A 6,000-nucleotide genomic window follows, 5' to 3' on the forward strand; every position below is an offset into this window, starting at 1 on the left:
CGGTGGCATCACAAGATCTTTGGATATGGCATTCTTTCTTTGGTATGGCAGGTTCTCACAATGATATCAACGTGCTGCAGCGTTCTCCAGTCTTCGCGAGGCTTGCAGAAGGCCACTCCCCACCTGTCAACTTTGAGATCAACGGCCACCAGTACAACAAGGGATACTATCTAGCAGATGGTATATATCCTCAGTGGTCAACTTTTGTGAAGACAATCTCGAAACCCCAAGGTGAGAAGAGAAAGAGATTTGCCCAAATGCAAGAGAGTGTTAGAAAGGATGTGGAACGTGCTTTTGATGTGCTTCAATCCCGGTGGGGTATCGTTCGAAACCCTGCACTGTCATGGGATGAAATGAAGCTTTGGGAGGTGATGACTGCTTGTGTGATCATGCACAACATGATCGCCGAGGACGAGCGTGATGAGGGTATCTTTGACCAAGGATTTGATTATCAAGGTGAAAATATTGAGCCCCTGCACCAAGACCGGCCACATTTGAACAGTTTGTCCAATTCCACCGTGAGATGCGTGATTGGCACACTCATTTGAATCTTCAAAATGACTTGGTTGAGCACGTCTGGGATCACATTGGCAACCAATAGATGTATTGGTCCAATTTATGTTCAGTCAAGACAATTTCGATTTGGTTGTTAAACTATTTTATTAAAGACAATTTCAATTAGGTTGTAAAACTATTTTAATTTTCAGACAAATATTTGGGTTGGAAATTAGTTTGATGCAAATTTGGGCATTTTTGGCCTTCACGGACAGGATGGGGCAAATGGATGCGGCCGCGCGCTGGGCGCACGGCCACCGCATCCCAGGACAGGTCCGGACACGACCCCAAATCCCTACCCAAATGGACAGAAATCGGACAAAACGGACGTCCGTTTGGTGTCGCGCGGTGGAGTTGGCCTTAGGACAACTACACCGCACGATCCCAAACGGACGTCCGGTTTGGCCGGATTTTGTCCCTTTAAGGCGGCGATGGGTTCGCCCGTGTCCGGTCATGTCCGTTGGATCGTGCGTGCACCCGCCGCGCAGCCGCACCCCAAATCACGTCCGCGTTAGACATGATTTAAAAAAACAAAAAAACGTAAATAAACTGACTAAAAAATAAATAAACGCAGTTAAAAAAACATAAAACTTAGTTAGAGGTCACTTAGCAGTTCACTTAACGGCCTAGTGCCATAATTAATATAAAAAGAATATAAAAAACACCGCCGTACGCTCCTGCCGCGCCCGTCGATGCCATGGCCCTCGCCCTCTTCAGTGGCCGCCAGTGTCGTCGTTGTCGTTGACGAGGTCAACGTAGGCCGGCGCCGTCCAGAGGTGGGGACGGCGGCACGTGGTACACGGGGGCGGCCTGGAAGGCTGGAGGTGCCTGCACCATCTCCTCTCGTGGTGAGGCCTCCCACTCCGGTGACTGCGGCGGCGTGGGTCACCAGTTCACGCCCCCACGGCGTCGGCCATGTCCGAAGCCGTGCACGACCCGCTCCACCGCTGGCCTACCTACCAGGCCCGGGTGAAACGCGGCGACGGGCTCCTCCTCTAGCACCTCCTCCCTCCTCTCCTCCTCTTGACGGCCACCATCTCCAGCTCGGGGAAGGCGACGTCGCCGGCGGTAGAGAGTGCCAGCGTCTCCAAGCCGTCCCATTGGCGCTCGTCGTGCATGTTCATGGAGTCCTTCATGACACGCTGCATGAGCCGGGCCTCCTCCTCCGCTGTCATGCGAGGAGGTGGAGGTGGTGACAGAGACGGGGAAGGCGACGGCGCAGGCGTGAGGCCGTGCACCCGTGTACGCTCGCGCGCACCTCTCTACGTGGCCGCCGCGGCCCTGACACCGTGACGGCGAAGTAGGACGCGCGCCGCACATCGTGCTCGTCCTGGAGCCACGTGTCCCAGAGCATGAAATTGGGGGCGTACCTGTCATCATAGTAGAGGTCGTCGGGGAGGAGGCGGCGGCGGCGCTCGATCTCATCGCGGCGCGCACGACCGCCCATCGGCGGCGGGATCGGGACCCAGTCGGCGCTGAGGTGCCAGTTGTTGGGGAGGTGGACGTCGCTCCATGGGACCGACGTCCTCGTCTCCCAGTAGCGCCGGAACACGTCGGCACTGAGGTACTGCCAGTCGCGCTCGCCGGCGGGCCTAGAGGCGACGGTGAAGGTGGCCGGCACAGGGGCTCGACGGGAGGAGCGCAACGATGACGCGGGCTCCTCCTTCTTCACGGAGCTGCGACAACGGCCCGAGGAGGAGCCGGCTTCACGGTCGTGCTTCCCCTTGCGGACATTGTTCCTCAGGCCCATGGCTGCGAGGCGGTCGGCCGGTGAGTTCAAGGCCTAGGGTTTGAAGGTGTCGGGTTTCGAGGAGGCCACGGGGTGGAGTGGGGAGTGTGGACGACGACCGGTCCACGGCTTCCGCATTTAAGTACGACCGCGACGTTTCCCTGGGAGGATGACAAGCGGGCCCGCTGCGTGTGCGCATTGATGTTGGCGGGTGGGATGTAGGTGGCTGCCTGCCACGCGGCCCCGACGCGTACGAGCGCATGTCCATTTGTTGTCCGTCGTGACCCAAAACTGGCACATGTTTGCGCTCGAAATGGATCGGGCCGGACACAAAACGGACAGGATGGGTCCGGGCCATCGCGCGCTGGGCCTACCGGTTTGTCCCTTTTACCCCAAACGGACGGGGCCAAACAGAATGGGGTCGTGCGGTGGAGTTGGCCTTAGGCCAAAGGCAACCATCCGATCTCGCCCCTTTCTCTCTTCCGGCACGCCTCGCACTCGCCGCGTCGTGGACACCGTCTACAACACCGTGCTTCGCAGCAGCCCGCATTCCCCCTCCCTGCCGCCAGCGAGCTCGAAGCACTGTGTCGGTGAGCTCGTAGCTCAGCCCTCCCCCAACATCCTGGTTATATCATCCCGACGCCCCCAACATCCTGATCGCAACATCCCGGCCGTTGTCGTCGTCCTACCATCCCGTTACGGGTTGTAGCGCCCCACGGTGGCTGCTTGCACCTCCAAGTGATGCCCATCGTGTTGGAAATATTAGCACTTTTTCTATTAGACTAATCCACGAGTAAACAGTAAGCATGGCATAAACGGTATGCATCTCATAGCAATACCTAAGCATACTAGCACGTACAGAACATAGAAGTGAACCATCTATGAGCAGCACATATACGGCTAGCACAAGTATGAGTAAATGAGGAATGAACAGATCATACCCTCCGGTTGGCCAGGCCAACGCGACTGTGGCTTCGTCCATCGCCTTTTTCTTGGCAGCGGCGTCGTCGGCTATGGTGTCAATGCAGGGGAAGTAGTGGAAGCAGAGGCGGTCGGAGCTGGGGACGGATCGGGAGCAGTCGCGTTGAGACGCTCCAAAAAAACCTTACTGTGCACGTGGTCGTCGGGATGGGATCGCCGGAGGCAGCACAGAAGAAGGAACAGTAGATGACAGCTAGGTTACGCGAGAGGGAGTGAGTAAACCTAACTAGGTCACTCCACTGGCTAGAGTCTTCTTATATAGTCCGTCGGGTAGAAAGTCGTGGGCCTACGCGGAGGCCCACGACCGAGTCAACGCACTCCCGGGAAGGGATTCACATTCCCAGAGAAGGGTCGCACACCCGCGAACAGAGTCGACGAATCCCGGGAACGCAAGCCAGCCCACAGTCCAATGTCTCGGACAGTGCCCACCTGTTAGCGACTCCTTATTTAATCCCTGATTAATTAATTTGTTCCTGAGCGGCAAAAATAAGCTCCGGCTCGGCTCATTCCCACAACCCGCGGCGCGGGCACGCGTCGTGACCTAAATTTTTAGTTTGGCGTGCAGAAGTTTCGCCTATTGTCAGCTGATACGTGGCTGCCGAAGGCTAAACCCCACGGGTGGAGCTTATTAGTCATACTCCGTACGTTCTCATGGCTTCCTAGAGATTACCCAATCTCATAGACTATGACCAACAGTCGGGCTCACATAGGTATGTTCCTCCAAAGAATGCTATGTAGGTTAGCATCTTGCTTACACAAGCTTTGGAACACATTAAGATAAAAGTCATTCTGCCTTACAGAATTGAGAGTATTAGTGCATCTCCAATGGAGTGGGTTAATTAAGGACACTCTCCTCAGTTGATCGCTGGATTGTTATCCCAGGTCCTAATTCACGGGATCTCCGACCACACAGGTTGGGTTACCCCCATCACAACTTACGAGGGTCTCATACCCATCTCCCTCGATGCATTTTCTATCACAATCCGTGATAGCCCTTTCGTAAAAGGGTCTGCCAGATTCTTAGTCGTCTGGATATAATCCAACGCTATTACTCCAGAGTTTCTTGATTTTCTGACAGATTTCAATCTTCTTCTTATGTGCTTTGTGGTTTCCATGTTGTCCTTTGAATTCTTAGCCTTGGTAATCACCATTTGATTATCACAGTTTATAAGGACAGACGGCACTGGTTTATCAACCACCAGCAAATCCATCAAAAGCTCTCGAAGCCATTCTGCTTCCATGCATGATGTGTCTAATGCTGTGAGTTATGCTTCCATAGTCAATCTGGTTAAGATCGTCTGCTTGCAAGACTTCTAGGAAACAGCACCACCACCAAGTGTGAAGACATGTCCACTTGTGGCTTTCATCTCATCAGCATCAGATATCCAATTCGAATCACTATACCCCTCAAGTACCGCCGAGTACCCAGAATAGTGAATTCCATAGTTTGCAGTACCTTGCAAGTAACACATCACTCGCTCAACAGCATGCCAATGCACATCTCCCGGATAGGAAACAAACCGGCTCAGTTTGCACACATCAAATGCATTGTCAGGACAAGTAGCACATGCTAGGTACATCATTGAACCAACCACTTGAGAATATCTCAATTGATCTACAGTCGTGCCTTCGCACTTTCGAATCCGCATGCTAGGATCATATGGTGTCGCAGAAGGTTTGCAATCCGAATATCCAAAACGGCTCAAAATCTTCTCAACATAGTGGGATTGCAAAAGTGTAATTTCACCCTCAAAATTTCTTAGTAGGTTGATGTTCAAGATTACATCAGCCACGTCCCAGGTCTTTCACCTCAAAGTTATGAGATAGAAAAACCTTGACCTCCTCAATTACCTTGAGGTGGGTCCCAAATATCAGTATGCCATCGACAATAAGACACAGTATAACTCCTTTGCCCCCTTCATAGCGATAGTATACACATTTGTTAGCTTCATTAACAACAAAGCCAGCAGATGTCAAATTAGTGTTGAACTTCTCATGCCATTGCTTAGGCGCTTGTTTCAGGCCATACAAGGATTTCACTAGCTTGCACACCTTTCTTTCCTGACCATTTACTACAAAGCCATCTAGCTGTTTGCTACCTCTTGAGTTTGCATTGGTTTTTTTCCTTGAAGAGGAAAGGGTGATGCAGCAAAGTAGCATAAGTATTTCCCTCAGTTTGAGAACCAAGGTATCAATCCAGTAGGAGACAACGCAAAAGTCACCGAATACCTGCACGAACAATCAACAACTTGCACCCAACGCGATAAAGGGGTTATCAATCCCTTCACGGTTACTTGCAAAAGTGAGATCTGATAGAGATAGATAAACAGTAAAGTATATATTTTTGGTATTTTAGTTTATAGATCAGAAAGTAAAAGATTGCAAAATAGTAGATCAGAATTTAGTATGATATAAAAGAGATTCAATATAATGGCAAAGAGACCCGGGGGCCATAGGTTTCACTAGTGGCTTCTCTCAAGATAGCAAATATTACGGTGGGTGAACAAATTATTGCCGAGCAATTGATAGAAGAGCACATACTTATGACGATATCTAAGGCAATGATCATGAACATAGGCATTGCGTCCATGTCAAGTAAACCGAAATGATTCTGCATCTACTACTATTACTCCACACATCGACCAACTCCTGCCTGCATCTAGAGTATTAAGTTCATCAAGAATAGAGTAACGCATTAAGTAAGATGACATGATGTAGAGGAATTAACTCAAGCA

The sequence above is a fragment of the Triticum dicoccoides genome, chromosome 2B, assembly GCF_002162155.2.
Source record: "Triticum dicoccoides isolate Atlit2015 ecotype Zavitan chromosome 2B, WEW_v2.0, whole genome shotgun sequence".
NCBI classification, from domain to species: domain Eukaryota; kingdom Viridiplantae; phylum Streptophyta; class Magnoliopsida; order Poales; family Poaceae; genus Triticum; species Triticum dicoccoides.